The sequence below is a fragment of the Spermophilus citellus genome (assembly GCF_964194105.1).
Source record: "Spermophilus citellus genome assembly, chromosome: 4".
Classification (NCBI taxonomy): Eukaryota; Metazoa; Chordata; class Mammalia; order Rodentia; family Sciuridae; genus Spermophilus; species Spermophilus citellus.
The window spans coordinates 96,463,876-96,484,960 of record NC_138185.1 but is presented as its reverse complement, the minus strand read 5'-3'; the positions used below and the strand labels follow the sequence as shown (position 1 = coordinate 96,484,960).

The 21,085-nt window shown below is 33.4% G+C and overlaps 1 protein-coding gene across 8 annotated transcripts in view; it reads left to right on the top strand.

The window, feature by feature from the left end:
• UBE3A (ubiquitin protein ligase E3A) overlaps positions 1-21,085 on the top strand; it is a 94,063-nt gene that overhangs the window by 5,186 nt on the left and 67,792 nt on the right. For 3 of the 8 annotated variants that reach the window (XM_081291608.1, XM_081291606.1, XM_081291604.1), the window contains exon 2: positions 11,440-11,509. The exons of 4 other annotated variants lie outside the window; for them this stretch is intronic. The gene's annotated coding sequence lies outside the window, so the exon portion shown is untranslated. Of the gene's footprint in view, positions 1-11,439; positions 11,510-19,497; positions 19,563-21,085 lie in introns of all 8 variants that reach the window. One more of the 8 variants, XM_081291601.1, reaches the window with a different exon arrangement.

Genomic DNA, 21,085 nt, shown 5'->3' with positions numbered 1-21,085 from the left:
ATGGAATCAGATTATTCATAAAGTTCAGTTCCAGGAAATCTGAACAGGAATCTCATGTAAGGTTTTGCCTCTAGATCATAGAACAGAATCCTATGTAGGACTTTATTAAATTCAGCATCTGTATCTCAAGCAAAAGCATACAGGTGCTATATAAGTTCTGAAGACTTACTAATACAATTAGGATAAAATCTTTTCATGAAACTCTTGGCTAGTCAGTAGAGTCTAATGCTGTTAACTCTTGGCAGCTCAGAGTGTTCCAGAAGTTGGTCTTCTATACTTGTCAGGACAGTTGAGTAGTGTAGCATAGATTCCATTAAGCTACAGAAATCAAACATGAAAAAATTTTTTTGTTCTCTTTGTAGGCATCATTCACTATAGACAAACCTCATATTTGCTACTTCCTTACACACTCTAGTTCTCCCTATAAAACAGATTCTTTATTTTCTTCTTATTTATTGCCTTTATTACTGTAGCTCTTTTCTAGTTTTTAATGTATACCCTATGTATGTATGTATGTATACATTCATACATACATATTTTGAGAAATTGATGTTCTTTTTCATGTTTGAGATAAGCATTGTTGCACAAAACTACATAAATGTGGACTAAATGAAGACGCTGTTAGTGTATGTTTCCACACATATTCTGTTCATACATGACTATTTCCTTGCCTCAAAAGGGATGACTTATCCATTTCAAGCTTCTAATGGACTTTTACAATCAGCATTATCTTCTCAAATATGAAGAACTAGTCTTAGAATTGCCCTTGTAGACTGTAGCCACCATCATGGCTTATATATTTGTATATTCTTTGTGATAATAGAATTAATTTTGAACCCCCTCTCCCAATTAAATATACAGACAACACAGAGAACAATAACAACCAGCCAGGTGTGTGTCATTCACTATAGACAAACCTCATTTGTTACTTCCTTACACACTCTAGTTCTCCCTATAAAACAGATTCTTTATTTTCTTCTTATTTGTTACCTTTAGCACTGTAGATACCACTAAAGGAATTTCCTACCCATTATCAAACACTTTCCTATCTATTATCAAATGTCATGCTTTGGAAAATTAATGATGAAATGGCCAATAGTGTTTTCTATGTAAAGCTAATATATCATGGGGGGAAATATGGGTTATTTCCAGTTTATTAATTATCTTAAGAAACTTAAAATATTGTTCCTCTCTCTGTATATAGAGCAGTTTTGTTAACCATACAGTGAGCCATAAATAAGGAAGCTTAATTTTCCTTTGTTAAGTATTTAAAGTTTTTTGGGGGGTGGAATTAAACATTAGTCTTTTGAGCACCTATTGTATGCAACATTTATGCTAATAGATAAATCTTATTTCATACAAAGATTAATGGGAGTAATATTTTTCTTTCCTAGTTTTTTCAAGTGTGCTGACAGTGTTCTGTGATAGAAAATACGCTGTTTAAGATAATCCAAATGCAGTTTATGAGAGATGAAAGTGTCCCTAATTACTTAATCTGCGTCATTCTCACTCTGTCTTAAGCATTTTGCTGTCATTGTAATATATTAAACAGATTTAAAGAACAGAGAGGGAAATTGGGGAATTAAATGGATACAGTTGGATAACTAATGAATCCACTGGGCTCGATTGGAAGTATTTCTTAAAAGTAGACTACAGTATTGAAATAAAATTCAAATATAATAATGTATTTGAATAACTTATTAATTTTAGTGGGGTTTTTTGGGGGGTGGATACAGGGATTGAACTCGGGCACTCCACTACTGAGCCACATCCCCAGCCCTGTTCTGTATTTTATTTAGAAACAGGGTCTCACTGAGTTGCATGGTGCCTCTCTTGGCTTTGAACTTGGGATCCTCCTGCCTCAGCCTTCTGACCCTTGGGATCACAGGTGTGTACTACTGTGCCCAGCTAATTTTAGTTTTTTTACACACAAGAAACTAGATTTCAGCATTTCAAATTATGTTGTGTAATTATTGCTCAGTGTATCATATTTCAAATTATTTTAGAAATGATGGTCTTGTTTTATTTAATTCAATATGGGATCATCCTCATCACCAATCCTGAAAATTACATCTTTTGGCATAAATTGAAGATAAGGGATGCATCTCAGACTGGTTATATAGCTCAGTGGTAGAGCACTTACTAACATGCATGGGGCTCTGGATCCAATCCCCAAAACCGCAAAACAAAACAGATGGATGGATCTCAACTGGAGAATAGAGTCACTTATCTCAATTGAAATTAAGTAATTTTTTTTTTTTTTTTTACTCCTGAATGGAAGAGTCTATGAGACCAATAAATGTTTGTGCACAAACTTTTTCCATATGCAGATTTAGGAATTTGTGAATGCTGGGATGAGTGAACTGCTTTTCTAGTTTGTTCAGGCTTGCTTTATTGCTATGGGCTCATGAACTATGTGTGAATGATGAGGAACAATCAGCACTCCAGGCTTGAGAAAATAAAGGAGTTTTAAGTGCAAATAGGCAAGTGATCTTATTGTACAATGTATCACTTTATTCTTGTGCCTGTGCTGAATTTCAGCTAGTCATTCAGAGACAAGGTGGAGGTGTTGATGTGTGTATGCATGTGTTCTTATTGCGAGTTAAGTCCAGATTTTCAGAAATGGGCGTATCTCTTCAGTGATGAAGATGTAAAGTATCTATACTTAATGCTAGCATGCATCTAAATTGCCATGTTGCAATAGTATTTATATTAATTATGTTTTTAGTAGTGTATCTTTTCTTAGTTATAAGAAGTTTGATGATCTCCAAGACTGTGACATTTTAAGCTAGGACATTATATACTAATGCATTTCTAAAATATATGTAGATATTTTAATTCCCAAATATTTAAAACATAGAAAATAATGAATATCCATTTACATACCACCCCCAAATGGAAATTATGTCAGATTTGATCTTTTGGAGAAAAAATGAGTAACCCTATAGTGACTCACTTGTAGCAACTCCACTCCTCCAAGTGTTAGTGCCCTCTCTTCTTACCCAGAATAACAACTGTCTTGAGATTCTTGAATACATTTTATAGTTTTGCTTTGTAGATGTGTCATAAGTGATATAAGGTGTTTAAATTCTTGCAGATATGTTTTGTATATCTTTCAGTAGATTATTAGTGTTAGTATTTGAGATTGAACCCAGGGCCACTTAACTACTGAGCCACATCCCTAGCCCATTTTTAATTTTGATACAGCTTCCCAAGAGGCTGAGACACTGGGATTGTAGGCAAGACCTACCACGCCTTCCTTTCATCAGGTTTTTAAAGTCAATATTGGGCTGGAGATGTAGCTTAGTGGCAGAGCACTTGTTTAGCATACACAGGTCCTGGGTTCAATCCCTAGTACTTCCCAAAAAGTGTGTGTGTGTGTGTGTGTGTGTGTGTGTGTGTGTGTAGGTGTCAATATTAAGTTTTGAGATAACATACGTTGGTACAGGTGGAGCTAATTTGGTTTTATTGCTTTATGGTCCTCCATTGTATACAGATATAAAATGTTTATATCTCACTATTGATGAGTATTTTTAGTTGTTTCCTATTTTGCTTTTATAAATAATGCTTATGCATTTTTTTATACATGTGTCTGCCTCTGCAGATGTTTCTCTTGGGAAGATCCATAAAAGAGATTGGTGGGAAATAGGATCTGAGTATTTTTAATTTTATGATATTGCTGAATTCTGTTAAAATGGATTAGCCAAATATACTTTGTTAGCAGTGTGTGGGCATTTTTGTTTTTAGAATCCTTCCCTGGTTCTTGAGATTGTCAGATTTTAAAATATTTGCTAAAAATGATGGATATGAAATGCTATATAGTTTGCATTTACTTCATTATGTGGAGTGCTTGGTAAAAAGATGTGAATTTTATTATTTTCTGTATGTTTTAAATATTTCATAAGTTAAAAAGTACTTTTCTTCTAAGAAAAGAGACACCATTGTACATTTATATTGAAAAAGATCTTAAAGGTCATCTCATCCAACCTTTTTACTTTACAATGTAGCCAAGGAAAGTTTTCAGAAAAATATAAAATCTGGTCCTTGTATTCTTTTTTATCCTATGGAATTTCAGCGTTTTAAAAAATATTTATTTTTTAGTTTTAGGTGGGCACAGTATCTTTATTTTATCTTTATGTGGTGTTGAGGATCTAACCCAGTGCCTCCAGCATGCCAAGCGAGTGTGCTACCCCTTGAGCCACATCCTCAGCCAGGAATTTCAGTTTTTCATGTCAAAATAAGGAGTTGTTCTTAGGATTTGTGCTTTTTGTTTTAAGGAATTACTCTAATAGAACTTTTTATTTCTAATTATTTACTTTTTTTTTTTTGCATTTAGGTCCATCTTAAGAAAGTTAGGAATTTATTTTTTAACGTGTGAAAAACTAGTTGTTCCAACATTATTAATTCTTCCCCCATATATTTTTTAAAATGTCACTTGAATCATCTCCCATATGCTTGGGTATGATTTTAACTTCTTCATTCTTTTTTGTTTGATTAATTATTTCCAAAAAATGGTCCCACTATACTACTATTGTTTTATTTATAATAGCTTTATATAAAGCTTTGAAATTTGGGAGTTTTCTCAGCTTCCGCCTGTATTATTTTCCAAATTCTTGGCTCTTCTTGAACCTTTACTATTCCATAATAATTTAAAACTAGTTTTTCAAGTTCCTTTGTGGAATTCATACACTAGGTGTCCTTTCGTGTGGCTTCATTACTTAGCATGGGGTTATTGAGGTTCATTCTGTTGTATCATATTATTGCATTTCATTTCTTTATGAATGAGTAACATTTTGTAGACATACTCCATATTGTTTATTCCATCAGTTGGTTATTATGAATACTGTTGCTGTGAACAAGCTTTTGGGCTGTTCAGTGAAACTGCTAGGTCATACGGTAACTCAAAGTTTAACAATTGAGGAATTGCTTACCAATTTTATAGTTGTACCAGCAATATGAGGATTCTGATTATTCTATTTTCTTGTCAGTCGTCTCTGTCCTTTGTTCTTGTATTCATTCTTGTAGGTTTGAAAGTGTCTTAGTGACTGTTATTTGCAGATTCTTGATGACTTAATGAGCATCATTTTATGTGCTCATTGCCTATTCTTTTGGGGAAATATCTGTTTAAATCCTTTAAATTTTTTTTATTGATGGGTTATAAGAGTTCCTTATGTATTCTGTACATAAGACTCTTTTTTTTTAAGAGAGAGTGAGAGAGGGGAGAGAGAGAGGGAGAGAGAGAGAGAGAATTTTTAATATTTATTTTTTAGTTCTCGGCGGACACAACATCTTTGTTGGTATGTGGTGCTGAGGATCGAACCCGGGCCGCACGCATGCCAGGCGAGCGCACTACCGCTTGAGCCACATCCCCAGCCCCCATAAGACTCTTATCAGAGATGTGAGATTGTAAATATTTCCTTCCATATTCTGTGGATTGCCTTTTTACTTCATGAGTTTCACTGGAAATACATATTTTTAATTTTGGTGAAGTCTAGTTAGATTTTTCTTTTGTTGCTTGTGCTTTTGGTGTCATTATCTGGGAAGCCACTGGCTAATTTGAGTTACAAAGGTATATACTTGCTTTCTCTAAGTTGTGTAGTTTTAATTTTTATATTTAGGTCTATATCTGTTTTAAGTTAATTTGCGCATGAATGTGTGCTCCAGCTTTAGGCTTTATTCTTTTCCTTGTAGATATTCATTTGTCCCAGCACCATTTGTTGAAAAGACTATTCTGACCCCATGAATCAACCATAAATATAAGGATTTACATTTTGAATCCAAGTTATATTCCATTGGTCTGTAGGGTCTTATGCCAATTTTAATTATTATATCTTTTATTATATCTTTTAGTAAGGTTTGAAATCAGAAAATGTAAATATTCAAACTATTGTTCTTTTTTATATTTTTTTGACTATGGGTTGTAAAAATTTCCATATGAATTTTAGAGTTATTTTGCAAAATATGTCCCTGGTATTTTGATAGTCCCCCAACTTGTATTCTCACTGTATTATAAATTTCTAGAGATACTTATGACATTTATTTTTACATATGCCTGGTGAAGTTGTTTTTTAAATAGCTATAAAACTATTCTTTAGTCAGAAATACCACCTTCACCATTTAAGAGAGAATTTTTTTAAAAAAATATTTTTTTAGTTGTAGATGGACACAATTCCTTTATTTATTTATTTATTTTTATGTAATGCTGAGGATCAAACCCACACATGCCAGACATGTGCTCTGCCACTGAACCACACCCCCAGCCTAAGAGACAATATTTTGTTACTAGGTTTTGTTACATATCTAGTATCTGGCTGATTTCTGTCACTTATAGAAATTTAGATATTTTATTAAACCTGGATGTCATTAAAATTCCATGAGAGACAATGTTAAAAGAGCCACTGAAGATTAAGGTATTTTGTGTCTTAACAGGAAAGTGAAAGGAGCTAACCAACACACACAAAAAAGGGCTGAGGTTCTAATCATGGCAACTCTTTATTTCTAAAGTACCAACAAGAGTACCCTACTTACTGCATGGCTTTTCTGTTAGCCCTAAAATAAATGTAATGATTTTTATTCTGTCCATAGGCTTACTTTACCAGGAAATCAGTTGTATAATTCCTATAAACCAAAAAATTTACCATCCAGATTTTGTAGAAATATATTTTGATGAAACAAATCAGAATTAATTCTATAACTGGTATCAGTTTAAATGCAGTTCTCTTTCTCAGACTGAATCATCTTCTTTTCAATCCCTAATTTTTTTGTCTTCTAATATTGTTATTACTGGTGTGTGTGTGTGTGTGTGTATGTGTGTGTATATATATATATATATATATATATATATAGAGAGAGAGAGAGAGAGAGAGAGAGAGAGAAAGAGGGAGGGAGAGATAGAGATAGATACATATCTATACATGCCCCTGAGAAATCTATTAAATACAGGTAAAATGTCAATAGTGATTTCTTTTTTGGAGGAATATACTTGCAGGTTTCTTTGATAGGGTTTTTATTGTCTGTAAATCTGTTTTATATGTATATGTATGTCTATATGTGTATATAGAGCTATATAAATATGCAAATATTTATGCATTCAATATATATGATTTATATACAACATATATACATAAATGTATTTACATGAGGGGTATTGGTGGTTTACTATTATATCTTTTTTGATCTCTGGGTATGAGATATCTTTCCATTTATTTCAATTGATTTATTTTGTGGTGCTCAGGAATACATGTAGGGTTTGTGCATGCTGGGTAAGCATTTTACCACAGAGTTTATAATATATACCCCCAACCCTCTTATGTTTTGTAGTTTTCAGTGTCCAGGGTTTTCTTTTACTTATTTAGTACCTTTTTATGCTTATTCCTAAGAATTTTGTTCTTGCTGTGACTGCAGATGGAATTGTTCTCTTAATTTCATTTTCAGATTGTTCATTACTTATACATAGAGTTTTGTATACTACACCTGTGTTCTATATAACTTATTTTTTCTTTTAACAATATTATAGAAATAAACAGTTATATGTACGTCTGTTTCATTTATTTATAGTTCATTGAACACTGGTGTGGCTGGTATTTTTCTAGATTTTGATGGTGGCAGCAGTGTCCAGAATCCATCTAAACCCCTGCCAAAGGCACTTGTATGCTAGAAATGGAAAGATAATAAATAAAATATATAAAAAATGGAAAGAAATCACAAACAAGATATGCAAAATAATGGTACACGATACATGGTCCTAAACAGAAAAAAAAATAAAGGAAGTGGGATATAAAGTTTTTGGAAATGGGAAGAATGAGGGGAAATTTTAGATAGGGCTATCAGGGAAAACCTCACTGGAATGTAATTTGGGCCAAAAATTGAAGGAGATAGCAATGTGGATTTTGGGGGGAAGAACATTCAGGCAAAGGTTGTGGTGAATAGGAGACCCTAAAGTGGAAGAGTATTTATTGTGTTTGAGAACAGGGAGATGGCCAGTGTGGCTTTAGAAAAATAAATGATGGAAAATTAAGAGTCAGATAGTGGAGGGTATAGGTCCTTTGGTCATAATTAGGAGTTTGTTTTTAATCTTCGAATGATAGGGAAATTCATTGGAAGTTTTTGAATGGGAGAGAAAGATATGACTTAGGGCTTTAGTAAGATCACTTTGTTTTTTTTTTAATATTTGTTTTATAGTTGTAGTTGGACACAATACCTTATTTATTTACTTTTATGTGGTGCTGAGGATCAAACTCAGGGCCTCACATGTGCTAGGCGAGCACTCTACCGCTGAGCCACAACTGCAGCCCCTGGTTGCTGTTTTGATCATGGACTGAAAGAGGACTAGGGCAGAACCAGTTAGTATGTGATTACAATTTCATTGGACAGGTGATGCCAATGAGGGTGGTGAGAAGTGGTTGATAATTGAGTACATAGGATAAAAGTGAACTAAAAGATAGCACAAAGGTTTTGACCAGAAACAACCAAAGAATAGAATTGAATAATTCTTTTTAATTACTTCATTAAATATGTATATAACATCACATGCCTACATGATTGGAGGGGGGATTTAAACTGTGGGAAATCGTGTTAATGAACATTTATCCTGAAGTAAATTTGAGATGGAAAGACTTTAACCTGTGTTCTGTCAATCTTGAGAACTGAACTAGGAACCCTGAGAGGTCATAATATATTTTGAAACACTTTCCCATTATGGAAGTTAGATTACTTTCAATTTTGCCTTTACAAATAATGGTGCCTGTTATTTCTGTAAGGTAGAGTCCCACAAACAGGATTGTTAGGCCATTAAGCTATGTCAATTTAAAGATTTGGTAGATTTTGCCAATTACAGTTACCTTTTAAAAAGCATTTTTAGCAAGTTTCGTACATTCAAATGATGCATGAAGCCACTTACTTAGCTCATTGCTGTTTTATTTTATGTGCATATAAAAGTCTTTAAACTATTTATAAGTAGCTTTATTTATTTGATATTTATTTGATAGTCCCTCTTTTGGTCCATTTTTTATAATGATTTTATTTATTATTTTAAAGCACTCTTATTTAATCCTTTACTATTATTTGCAAGTATTGTTTCATCATCCATCATTTACCTTTATGGTATTTAATCAAGTGAAGCTTTAAATTCTTTATGTAAGTAAATCTGTGTTTCATGGTGCTGTTTTAGCATGCTTACAAAGATTATGTATTAAAATATTGTTATGTTTTCTTTCATACTTTTATGATTGTACTTTGTTGGTTTAGATTTATAAATGTAGATCTGAAAATTCATAATTTTGTATATGGAATGCTATGGTTTAGATAGGAATTGCAGGTGACATTTTTGGATATGGTATAAGAGCAATGTCAATGTCTACCTTTTATTGTCTTTCACTTGGGTATCTGAGTGTCTTGATCACTTAAAGGATCTTTCAATAATAAGTTTTCACAAACTTTGAAAAAAATCAAGTTTTCTTGAATAATTTATATACCCCTATTATCTGTACAGTTGGATGTATTTTGACAAATGTGAATACTAATTGCCACCATGACCATAAGATAGAATATTTGATTCCCCTTCAAAAGTTCCCTTGTGTCTTATTGAAGTTGTTCCTCTCTTGGTTCCGGGCAACTATCTAGTGTATTAGTTTAGTTTGTTCTAGAATTGCAAATAAGTAGAACAGTGCATTTTTACTCTTCTGGCATCTTTCACTTAGTTTTTGAGATTCATCTATTTTGTGTGTATCACTAATTTTTTTTAGGATAGTGTATTTATTCATTCATTTTTTTTTTTGATGAAACTTTAGATTGTTTCCAGTTTTAAGCCTTTGTGAATGAAGGTATATTTTGTGTACATGTCTTTATAACACATTTTCATTTTTCTAAAGTAAATCCCTTAATTTGGAATTAATAGATCACACGGTAGGTCACTAGTTTCGGTTTAAATGTGTAGGGAACTGTACAGTTATTTTCCACATGGTTATACAAGTTTATATTTCATCCAATGGGTGAGAGTTCCATTTTCTCCAAATCCTTGTCAACATTTTTATATTCTGTGTCTTTAATTGCAGATAGGCATGTTTGATATTCCTTGGCAGTTTCTTGTTTTAATTGTGGTAAAATATGCATAACATAAAGTTTACCATTTTAACCAACTTTAAATATACAGTTAGATAGCATAAAATTCATTCATGTTAATTGTGCAACTATCACCACATAGTTGGTAATGGATAATGGTGATAGTTGCACAATTTTTCTTTCTCCCAAATTAAAACTCTGTACTCATTAAACAATAACTCCCCATTACCTCTTTTCCCTAGCCCCTGATTATTACTATTCTGATTTCTGTCTCTAAAATTTGACTATTCCAGGAACTTCCTGATATTGGAAGTAGTGATACTTGGACTGTGTCTGGCTCACTTCACATAGCACAGTACCCTCAAGGTTCATCCAGGTTGTAACGTGTCAGAATTTGACTCTTGAAGGTTGAATAAATTCCATTGTGCATACCACATTTTATCTATTCATCTGTATTTGGTTGTTTGCACTCTTTGGCAGTGTGAATAGTGCTGCTATGAACAATGTACAAATATATTTGACTCTGTCAATTCTTTGGGCTATGTATCCACATATTTTGGGTAATAATATTATACTTTTAAATTTTTTGATGGACCAACCCACTGTATTTGAAAGTGGTTGCACCATTTTAACAGGGTTCTAGTTTTTCCACAGCCTTGTTAAGACTTGTTAGTTTGTTGTTTTTTAAAAATAATTGCCATTATTGTGAGTGTGAAGTGTCATTATCATTTTAATTTATATTTTCCTAATAACTAAATTTTCTTCTTTTGTGAATGTGTGTTCACATGTTTTACACATTCTATTCTTTTTCAGAACATAAGCCCTTTGTCAAATGTATGTATGTATACTGCATCTTTACTGATTTTTCTGGCTATTTATTTTATTAATCACTAAGGGATTAGTATTGAATTTTCCCAACTGTGATTTGGAGTTTGCTGTCTTTCCTTTTGTCTGTTTTTACTTTAAATATTTTAAAGCTGTGTTAATAGCTAAATTCATATTTGGAACTATTAGATCTATTTGATGAATTGATCCCTGTTATCTTTATAAAATGTCCTAGATGTTCCTTGTCCTAAAATCACTTTTGTCTAGTATTAACATAGGCACTCCTCCTTTCTTAGGTTTGGTTTTTGTATCTTATACCTTTTGCCTATCCCTTTACTTTTAACTTATCTATCATCATAGTTAATATGCCTTTCTTTTAGACAACATAGTTGAATCTTGCTTTTTGATTGGTTTTTAAACTCTACCTTTTGAGTGTTGTGTTCATTTACATTTATTATATTATTGTAGTTAAGACACTACTTGTTTTCTATTTGTCCTATCTAAATTTTTTTTTAAAGAGAGAATTTTTTTTAAATATTTATTTTTTTTTTTTAGTTTTCGGCGGACACAATATGTTTCTTTGTATGTGGTGCTGAGGATGGAACCCGGGCCGCACGCATGCCAGGCGAGTGCGCTACCACTTGAGCCATATCCCCAGCCCCCTATCTAAATTTTTAAAAAACAAATTTCTTCCTTTCTTTTGGATTGAGTTTTTTTTGGGGGGATGAGGTAGGGGGTTTGTTTTGTTGTCATATGGGGAATTTAACCCAGGACCACCTCATTGTATGCTAGGCAAGTTCTCTACTACTGAACTACATCCCCAGTTCTTTTCATTTTATTCTGAGACAGGGTCTTACTGCATTACCCAGTCTGGCCTTGAACTTGTGATTTTCTTCCCTCCACCTCCTGAGTGTCTTGGAATACAGGTGTGTGCTACTATGACCAGCTGGATTGAGCATTTATTTAAAAGAATTTTGTTTTGTCTCCATTCTGAGCTTATAACTCTGCTCTTGCTGCTCTAGGGTCAACTCTAGAATTTATAAAATACATATTTAACTTATTTCTATCTATCTTGAAAAACATATCTCTTAGTGTATAGTATAAGAACAGTAGACTAGTATACATTTGTTAATCCTTCCTTGTTTGTTTTGCTGTTGTGATTTTACTGCTTCGTTTTATAAATTCCATAGTAGAGTTTATAAATATTTCTTAAAAAGGAATTTTAAAACTAAGAATAACAATTTTTTCTTATTTGTCATTTTCATTTCTGTTGTAGATTTATGTAGATTTCTTTTTTTAAATTTTGATCCAAGTTTCTGTTGTCACTTTCCTCCTATTTGAACAACTAACATTCTAAAGTATAGCTTTTCTGGCTACAGATATTCAGATTTTTTTCTTTTTTTGTATGGAGATAACTTTATTTCACACATAAACATCAAATTACAAAAGTTTTCAAACTTACGTAGACTTTAAAATAATTGTGGCATATAAGTGTACAATTAACATTGTTATAATTCCTTTGTTTCATATTTATTCATACCTATCCTTCTATTAGTTTGTCTTTTTTGTGCTTTTCAAGGTAAGTTACAGATGTTACACATGTTTTTGTACCACTCCCTTAATTTCATCATGTATATTAACTGGAATCAAATGTATTGTTCCATTTATTTTCTTCTGTGTAACAGACCACCTTAAGGGGACAGTTAAAAATCAACATTTACTTTACCTCTGAAACTGAATTTGTGCAAGAATTGGCAAGAGGAGCTTGTCTTGGCTTTAAGCATGTTAGCTGGGTAACTTGAAGACCAGAGGCTAGCATTACCTTAAGGTTTGTTCAGTCATACATCTGCAGATTGATGCAAACTGTCAGGGCTGGAGCTCTGGTCTGGAATGCTTCATTTTGGTTTGACATGTAGCTATTTGGCTCCCTTGCAGTGTGGCTGTTTTCCTCATAGCATGTTTGACTACATCCCAAGAGTGCAATGTAGATGTCCATGGCATTTTTATGACTTACTATCAAAAGTCATAGAGCTCATATGTCTACTACACTGAAAGTTTATAGGGAACTTGAGCAAATTTGTAATACTGTTTCAAAGTCCTTATTTGCTGATTCCTTCAGTCCTTTCACTTTATCTGCTGATTTTTTTTTCTCTTAGTTATGTGTTGTATTTTCCTGTTTGTTTGTGTAGTAGCAGTTTCTTACAAATTCTGGATATAGTAATATTTTGTTGAATTTTATTTTGGCAGTCAGCTAAATAACTTGCTGGTCAGTTTGATCCCTTTAAGGCTTTATTAGGGTGTATCTAGAGGAAGCATTTACTTTTAAGAATAGTAGCTACTGCTAAGTCAGGACCTGTTTTGAATCTCTACTGAATGCTCCAATGTCCATTTATTTTCTTTTCACTATGGTTGGAAAAAACACAGGAGTTTGCCAGTCCTTTCTAAGCACTGGGAATATTTCAGCTCATAATTCCTCTTTTTTCAGCTTCACGGAGTATTTCACTTATGCAATGATTATACTGCAACAGACTCTCAAGTGGCCCGTATTTTGTAGCTTTTTCTCTGCATAGCTCCCTTCCTCTCTATTATTCTATCATAAATTTTACCCACTTTTGGCCCCCTCAACTGTGATATCCTGCCTCTCACCTCAGTGAGATTGCTGTCTTATGATTGGACTTTCCCGACATTGACTATTGGTTGAAAAGTGCCTCCAGGTAGAATTCCAAGAATTAGATAGGTAATTTCATTCCATTTCCTTTTCTCTTGATTGAGTTACAGTCTTGTGCTGCCTATTATCCAGGTTTGAACATTCGTGTGTGTGTGTGTATGTGTGTGTGTGTGTGTGTGTGTGTGTGAGAGAGAGAGAGAGAGAGAGAGAGAGAATGTGTATTTGTAGATGGACACAATGCCTTCATTTTATTTATTTGTTTTTATGCCATTCTGAGGATTGAATGGCATAAGTGCTCTTATCACTGAGCTACAACCACAGCCCCACATTCTTATTTTTGACAAGAAGTACCTGTAATATATTTTTGAAATTTTCTCTAGAATTAATTTCTTGTTCGTGTATCTGTTTGTCTACTGCATATGCCACCCTAGTTTTTAAAATAAACTCTTTGATTGTAGTGTAGTATACATACGGAAGAGTGAGCTTATAAGTATATATAGCTTGTTAAACTTTTATATATTAAGCATGCATATTCAGCCAGGCCAACAAGCATTAGCATATTCTCTTTACTCCGTCACTACCCATTTCCCCCCAAGGGTAACCACTGTCCTATTTCTAAAAGCATAGATCAGATTTGCCTGTTTTATTATATATATAAACTGGAATCAATCATGTTTATAGATAGTCCCCAACTGTGTTTCAGCTTACAATTTTTTGCCTTGCATATGATGGTGCAGAAGCCATATGCATTCAGTAGAAACTGCTTTGAATTTTGATACCCCCCACCCCCAGGCTAGTGATACACTTGTGATACTCTCTCATGGTCTCATGGTGCTGGGCAGTGGCATTGACACAGCTCCCTGTTAGCCATGAAATTGAAGGTAACTTATATTTTACAGTCTCTCTTGTTGAAGTTTTAGTTATCCGCAGTCAGCTGAGATCTGAAAATATTAAATAGAAAATTCTAGAAACAATTATAAGTTTTAAATTACACCTCATTCTGAGTATCATGGCTATTGGCTCCTTGGGATGTGAATCATCTCTTTGTCCAGCATAACCACCATATCATATGTCCAGCCTACTACCCACCCCATTGGTCAGTTAGTAGCAGTCCTGGTTATCACGTCAACGTTTGCAGTTTCATACTGCTTTTATTCAAATAACCCTTTTTTAATTTAAAAAGACCCCAAAGTGGAAGAGTGGTGATGCTGGCAATTTGGGTATTATAAAGAGGCATAAATGGTTTCTTTAAGTGTTGTTTAATATCAAAAAAAAGTACAATAAGATATTTTGAGAGAACTTCACATAATTTTTATTATAGCATATTGTTATAATTGTTGTTTATTAGTGTTGTTAGTTTCTTATTGTGCCCAACTTATAAATTAAACTTTCTAGGTATGTGTGTAGAAAAAAATAAAGTATATATAGAGTTTTGTATTATGTGTGGTTTCAGGGATCCAACTGGGAGTGTTGGATCCTCTGAGAATGAGGAGACTGCTGTTCTGCATTGCTTAGGCATTTTTTACTTACCATATGTTCAACTTATAGGTTTTATCCTTCATCACAAGTTGAGGAACATCTGTAGTTGTGTCTGGTTTCTTCCATTTAATATATTTTTGAGAGTTATTGTTGGTTTTAGTAATTGGTTATTGTCATTGCTGTATAGTGATTTTTTTTTTTTAAAGGCATGTACCTCATTTTGTTCTGCCATTGATGGACATTTTTAGTCATTTTTGATTTGGGGCTATGAAGAATAATGCTCCTGTAAACATTTCAATGGATGTCTTGTCAAAATATGTATTCATATCTCTTATACATAGTGAAATTTAGTTATTAGATATACATATATTTAGTTTCAGTGTATACTGTTCAAGTTTTTTGAAAAAGGTGTACTGATTTTAATACTCTTTAAATGAATATAGTATGCTTTAATATTCAGCAAAGCAAGTTCCCTGAAAGACAGGGAATTTTTCTGTTAGGAACAAACTTTTTTTTTTAAAACATAATCTTTGAAATAAACTTTGGTAAATTGACATTAGATTAAAGTTATGTTAATTTGAAATGAATTGTTCATTCATGAATGCATTTGGAACTAACTTAACATATTTTTTTTTAGTCTGTAGATCCTGATTCCACCCCCATCTTTTTTTTTTTTTTTTTTTTTTTGGAGGGGGAAAGCATGGTAGTTACCATAACTGTGAAAATAATATGGAAGAGATGATCCCTGCCATCAACCATATAATAACCAGAGGCACTGAGAGATGTATACAGATAACTATAGGGCATAGAATAATAAATATAGGGTGGCATTAATAAATTTATGGTATTGGGAACATGTAAATAAGAATCAAAGGAGACAGTGGTTGTGTATGGAGAAAAGTTTAGAAGGCTGTATTTTTGTGCCATAAACCTTTAGAATGAATAGGGTTTTTTATAGGGTTGGAGAAATGAATGGGAGATGGAAGTTGCAGAGCATAGGGAAGTATTTCTAAGTGAAGTTTCCCTGAGAAGCAAAACCAGTGAAATCAGAAATTTAGATGGCTAATATGCGATAGCCAGTAATTAAGTGATAGGACTAAATCTGGGAGTTGGTGATGGTGTAATATAAGGAGCAATAATGCTTAGATGACCATGTAGGGGCCTTATGGCAATGGCTTCATATAATATGTAAAGGAGTTTGAAATTTATTCTATTGGTATTTGGAAGACAAAGAATTTTCTGAATGTGGAAGTATAGGACCAAGTTCTAATTTTGAGGAGGATAATTCTAGCAGTTGAATTGAAGGTAAAAATAAAATAAAATAGAAACCAAATAATGAGGCTATGTGGTAAGACAGTGTTAATAAGCATGGGGAAAAAAAGAAATGAGATTTTAAAGACAAAATTTATAGGGTTTGAGTATAAATTGGAATGGGGTTCAAAGGAATGAGTGTGGCCTTTAGAAACAAATTTGATTTTGAATTTTAACCTTACATTTACTGTGGACCCTAAAGTAACCTAATTTGTTCCTCCTTTGTGAGATGTTTATTCCACGAACATTTTAAAGCACTGGAATTATAAAACTGAATGATACAAATATTGTCTCAAAGCTTTGTCTAGTCTGGAAGAAAAGGCTGGACTAGTATGTTTTGGCCAAGTTGAGTATAGTGTCATGTGACATGATTTTGGGGATTTGGTTTATTCTGGATGCAGCTAAAAACCATTAAAAGAACTGGGGAGAGTTTTGGAATATGGGTAATTCCTGACATGGAATTGGTGGCACCTGGTGAGTGATTTGTTATACCAGGAGAGAACTTAGACTATGACTTTTCTAATTGGAGTGACTGTACCTATAGTGCTACCATTACCTCACAGGATTTACTTATTGTGTCTGTAAATATTACTTATTCCTCTTGAAGGATGTCTTTTCCCCAGATTAAGTCAGGATTATAAAACAGTACTCCCTGTTTTTCTCTTGTAAAACACTTAGTTATGCATTGTTATTACATAATTTACTCTAGTTTTTATTATCTGTGCCCATCTCCCCCTACCCCAAATAATGCAGACGAGCAATTGTGTCTACTTTTTTACCACTGCATTTTCATCTATCTACCTCATAAGCACTCAAAATCTTGTTGACAACGAATGAATAACTTTTAAGAATTTGCATACTGACAAGTGCTGGTTAGGCTAAATAAAAATGAGAGAAAATAGGGAATGGTCCCCGATTTTTTGTCTGTAACTATGATAGTAAAATTAGGACTATATAGAATAGAATGAAATGAGTCTTGGGGAAAATAACTGAGTTTGATTTTAAAAATATTTATTTTAGATGTTAACGAGACATTTAAGTGGTTGTGTGCTTTTGGTTATTGAGAATTGTAGGCTTATAACTAGAGACGAGGGTTCAAATATATAGAGTTAGGGGTTGTAAGTATAGAGGTGTAATGGGAATAGATGGCATTGTACTGAGATTAATTTAGGTTAATTGACTATTGACAGAAACTTCAAGAGTGGCTATGTGTGAGAAATAGGAAGATGAACTAGCAGAAGACCTAATTGCTCTTCCAGGAGTACAAAACAGATGGGCAGGAGTACAGCATTAGGGAAGCCAGGGGAGTTAAGGGCTAGTTAGCAGTGTGAAATGCTGCAGATATTAAACAGGATTAAAGGGACATAGGATTTGGAATATATGTCATCATCATCATCATCATTACTGATGATGACTTTTGTGAGAAAAATTATAGTTGGTGGAAGATTTTATCCATCAGCATAGGCTAAGCTAATGTTTATTAGATCTTTCTGGTAGTTAAGGGAGAGTAAGGTTGGAGCAGTCTTTGATCAGTTGTGAAATTTGTAAATGGACAAAACTTAACAATGAGTTTTGATAAGTAATTGTACCTGTAAACATGGTACAAAAGAAGGACAAGAATGGTAGATGTGAAAATAAAATGTGAAATTTTATCTGAGGGTGGAGCCTAATATAACTGCATTTTGACATAGGTTTTGGATGGAGGTAAAGGAAACAGGCTTTTGGAGAAGAGATCGGGGATGTATTCTATTAATTATGTATTACATATGTGTATATATATATATATATATATATATATATATATACCCATATATATCACCAGGGGAGGAGTGAGGGGTGGAGATTGTTGGCAGATGGGACTGTTTTTAAATATAAAATAGAAAATGAAGAAAATAGAAATGAGTAAAATGAAAAGTTTTGGAGGAGATGTTGATTGACACAGGCATTTTAAATTTAAATTACATTTATTAGTTTAATTTATAGACTGAGCTCCCTCTCGGACAGACATAGGAATAAATAAAATGAGGGCACCATGTTCCAGACTATAGGGTTCTAATGGTTAAATTTGCTAAGTAAATGCACCTAACATTTCTGGTGCTTACACTTTTTGTTTCTTTTCTGGTATAATATAGATTTTAGATTTTGTATATTTCCTCTGTGATATGTGTTCCTAATCTATAATTAGGAAGACAAGTTTTCTCACATTAGGCTCTGAGCACCACCTGAAATACATGTTAAAATACCAATTCATGAGTCCTAAACTCATAAACTGAATTAGAATCTCTGAGGGTGGAGCCTAAGTAACTGCATTTTAAAATTCTCCAGGTGATTCTGTTACAAAGTTGAAGACTGTTCTCTAAAGTTTTAAAATTGGTTAATTTGATAAAAAATATTTAATGCATTGTATTCATTTGCTGCCTTTAGCCGGTAGAACACCAAGAGGATTTCTTAAACCTTTGGGTTTGCCTTTTTTCATTATCATAAAATGACACGTATTACAAGATTTTAATTGCAGTTCCACTAGAAATGCTCAGATTGTTTACAGAGGAGTTATGCATTTACAGAGGTCTCACTTTAAGCTTCAGAGTAAGATTTTTTAAATAAGAGTTAAATTTTGATAGATTAAATAGTTTAAGACATAATGTCACAGAATATGAAGACCCTGTTATGTGCAGACAGGCATTATCTTACATCCTTTTAGTACACTTTCTCTAATCAAATAGTTTGACTCTTAAGACTCAGAGGTCAAAGGATCTGCCTATACCCTTATTTTTACATGGCAGATGCTCAGCACATAGAATTTAGTTAAAAGGAAAATTATTAAAGGTATCTGAAGGCATGTAGTCAGAAATTTTTATAAATTTCCAGCCTATTTGTAGAGAGGGTGATGAAATGGAAAGCACTAAGCTTTGTGGTTGAAAATGAGAAAGCACAGTTTTGCCAGCTGAAAGCATTCAGGCTACAAGGGCCTGCCTGACTACCCTGCCACTTGTCTTGGCAACAACAGTAGGGTAATTTTGATATTTTTTGTATATTCATAAACATTACAGAAAATTGATTCACTTTTATTTTATAATGAGTTTTAGTAAATTTTTTTTGCAAGTTTATCCAGCTGTCTATATAAAAGGAATTGAGTGAGGTGTTTTATATTTTAGGTTAAAAAATCTGTAAGAGCCTGATTTTAGAATTCACCAGCTCCTCAGAAGTTTGGCAAGATATGGTATGTTTCTGTTTTATTTTTTGAAATTCATATTGCATGAATTATCTTAATGTCATGATTAGAATGACAAATGTGTTCCACAAATTTGGGCACCTGTCATTTTTAAAGCAGTTTGCTAGGTACTACAGGTGGACTGTATGAGAGACCCAAGTGGGGTGCTGAAAGAATTTGCAAGAAATTAGATGCTGTGGGATGGAAAATAATACACACAAGAAGATTGAGGGGATAGGTTTGGCTGTTAGGCTGTGAATATTTATTAATCACTCCCTTTTGTGAGCACATTATATACAGGCACTGTTCTCAGTTGTCCAGGTGTTAGCTTGCTAATCCTCGTAACAGCCCTTGATATTGAAATTCTACCTGTAAGAATTAAGCTTCAGAGGTTAAGTGACTTGCCCAAGATTTCCTGCTTCTAAGTGACCAAAGGGATACCTGTTTGTGTTTTGTTGAGCATCAGAACTCACAAAAAAAGGGACTGGAGGGCTGGGGTTGTGGCTCAGCGGTAGAGTGCTCGACTAGCAGGTGCGAGGTGCTGAGTTCGGTCCTCATCACCACATAAAAATAAATAAGTAAAGGTATTGTGTCCAACTACTAAAAAGAGTGGGGGGGGGGCTGGAAGGGAGTATTTAACTTAGTAATTTTCAAAATACATCTAGTTCGTTATTTGATTAATGATGTTGATTAATTAAGTCCATTAAAAAGATACCTTAACTTCGCATTTTTGTGTTTACAAGTTGGAAAGTTAGACTTATTTTGGACCTTTTAAATCCATATACACTGAGAACCCAAGAAGAATGGTATCATGATCAGTCAGTGTTTTTTATTTCCAGGGTGCAATTGTCTCTTTCCATATTACATCAGCAGTACCTAGGTTCTTAACAGGAGACATATAGTTAGGATAGGGAAACTGAAAAATTGACTTATTTTCTTAAAGGAATTATAATTCCTGTTTATTGGAATCCCAGGTTACTTATGTATTCTCAGGCTAACCTTAATTCTCTCCTAGATTTGAAGCTCTTTGTTTATAACTGTAGTGGTGTTCCATTGATGTTTCAGTTCTTTCCTTGGGGTTCTCGGATACTTTGCTGTTTTATATTGGATTCTGGGTCCATGCTGTTAACCACTTTCCATGCTTTTCTGTTGTTCTCCCTCTTCATTTTATCATCTTTCTTTAGTTCCCTCCTTAGATTTGACCTGGATATAAAGTTCATTAGGGCATCATTGAGGGGGAAAAACTAATTGAATGAAATGATCTCTTGATACTGGATGTTTCATATGTGTGATATCTTTGCCAGAATTATAATATGGCTTAAAAGGCTTGCTAAATTTGAATTATAATAGTCAGGAAAATTTGGTTAAGACCATATATGGGAGTAAAAAGATAATAGGTTGAGGGAAGAAAGATGGACTTTCTTATCTTGCTATAATTCTTTCATGAAATTGAATCTAATGGGTTGATGACAGAGAGTAGAATATATTTTCATGTAGAAGCCAAGGAGATCTGGCTAATGTTAGATGACTCA